This window comes from Copadichromis virginalis, linkage group LG19 (assembly GCF_057382275.1).
Source record: "Copadichromis virginalis isolate Kocher_CV1m ecotype Utaka linkage group LG19, C_Virginalis_male_GT1.1, whole genome shotgun sequence".
Lineage (NCBI taxonomy): Eukaryota > Metazoa > Chordata > Actinopteri > Cichliformes > Cichlidae > Copadichromis > Copadichromis virginalis.
Window position 1 is genome coordinate 7,235,001 of NC_140636.1, and position 2,500 is coordinate 7,237,500.

Genomic DNA, 2,500 nt, shown 5'->3' on the forward strand with positions numbered 1-2,500 from the left:
TTTCTCGTGCCTATGGTACAACAACTTTTCTCGTGCCTATGGTACAACAACTTTTCGCCGTGCCCCTGGTACACCGCTCAGTAGCACTTTGCCACACAAACTCTCCTCGTGCCTATGGTACGACAACTTTTCTCATGCCTATGGTACAACAACTTTCCTCCGTGCCCCTGGTACGACAGCTTTTCTCGTGCCTATGGTACAACAACTTTTCTCGTGCCTATGGTACAACAACTTTTCGCCGTGCCCCTGGTACACCGCTCAGTAGCACTTTGCCACACAAACTCTCCTCGTGCCTATGGTATGACAACTTTTCTCGTGCCTATGGTACAACAACTTTCCTCCGTGCCCCTGGTACGACAGCTTTTCTCGTGCCTATGGTACAACAACTTTTCTCGTGCCTATGGTACAACAACTTTTCGCCGTGCCCCTGGTACACCGCTCAGTAGCACTTTGCCACACACACACTCCTCGTACCTATGGTATGACAACTTTTCTCGTGCCTATGGTACGACAACTTTTCTCGTGCCTATGGTACAACAACTTTTCGCCGTGCCCCTGGTACACCGCTCAGTAGCACTTTGCCACACAAACTCTCCTCGTGCCTATGGTACGACAACTTTCCTCCGTGCCCCTGGTACGACAGCTTTTCTCGTGCCTATGGTACAACAACCTTTCCCCGTGCCCCTGGTACACTGCGCAGAAACTCTTTGCCACACACACACACCACTCGTGCCTATGGTACGACAACAGGCCCCGGGGACCTACATCGCACCTTGCTCTTGCCTCCCTTACAGCTGAAAAAGGTCCATGCCTGTGCCCTGGCCCTGCTGAAATTCCCTCTCCATTTAGCCGAGGCAGTGAGTCGGCCTCCTGTCTCCCTTTACGGTCGAAAAAGATGTGCTCCTGGGCGCACTGGCCCTGCTGCTACTCACATCGGGCATGGACCTGGACCTCCAGCAGGCCCCGGGGACCTACATCACACCTTGCTCTTGCCTCCCTTACAGCTGAAAAAGGTCCATGCCTGTGCCCTGGCCCTGCTGAAATTCCCTCTCCATTTAGCCGAGGCAGTGAGTCGGCCTCCTGTCTCCCTTTACGGTCGAAAAAGATGTGCTCCTGGGCGCACTGGCCCTGCTGCTACTCACATCGGGCATGGACCTGGACCTCCAGCAGGCCCCGGGGACCTACATCACACCTTGCTCTTGCCTCCCTTACAGCTGAAAAGGTCCATGCTTGTGCCCTGGCCCTTCTGAAATTCCCTCTCCATTTAGCCGAGGCAGTGAGTCGGCCTCCTGTCTCCCTTTACGGTCGAAAAAGATGTGCTCCTGGGCGCGCTGGCCCTGCTGCTACTCACATCGGGCATGGACCTGGACCTCCAGCAGGCCCCGGGGACCTACATCACACCTTGCTCTTGCCTCCCTTACAGCTGAAAAAGGTCCATGCTTGTGCCCTGGCCCTTCTGAAATTCCCTCTCCATTTAGCCGAGGCAGTGAGTCGGCCTCCTGTCTCCCTTTACGGTCGAAAAAGATGTGCTCCTGGGCGCGCTGGCCCTGCTGCTACTCACATCGGGCATGGACCTGGACCTCCAGCAGGCCCCGGGGACCTACATCACACCTTGCTCTTGCCTCCCTTACAGCTGAAAAAGGTCCATGCTTGTGCCCTGGCCCTTCTGAAATTCCCTCTCCATTTAGCCGAGGCAGTGAGTCGGCCTCCTGTCTCCCTTTACGGTCGAAAAAGATGTGCTCCTGGGCGCGCTGGCCCTGCTGCTACTCACATCGGGCATGGACCTGGACCTCCAGCAGGCCCCGGGGACCTACATCACACCTTGCTCTTGCCTCCCTTACAGCTGAAAAAGGTCCATGCTTGTGCCCTGGCCCTTCTGAAATTCCCTCTCCATTTAGCCGAGGCAGAGAGTCGGCCTCCTGTCTCCTTTACGGTCGAAAAAGTTGTGCTCCTGGGCGCGCTGGCCCTGCTGCTACTCACATCGGGCATGGACCTGGACCTCCAGCAGGCCCCGGGGACCTACATCACACCTTGCTCTTGCCTCCCTTACAGCTGAAAAGGTCCATGCTTTTGCCCTGGCCCTGCTGAAATTCCCTCTCCATTTAGCCGAGGCAGTGAGTCGGCCTCCTGTCTCCCTTTACGGTCGAAAAAGATGTGCTCCTTGGCGCGCTGGCCCTGCTGCTACTCACATCGGGCATGGACCTGGACCTCCAGCAGGCCCCGGGGACCAACATACTCCTCTGCTCTACTCCCCCACTAGCTTTCCTTCTCCCGCAGTTACCCTCCACCACAAATCCAGCATGGCCCTTGCCCTCCAGCAGGCCCCGAGGACCCACATACTCCTCCGCTCTAATCCCCCATGAGCTTTCCTTCTCCTGCAGTTACCCTCCACCGCATATCCAGCATGGCCCTTGACCTCCAGCATGCCCCGGGGACGCACATCCTCCCCTGCTCTAGTCCCCCACTAGCTTACCTTTCTTGTAGTTACGCTCCAGCGCAT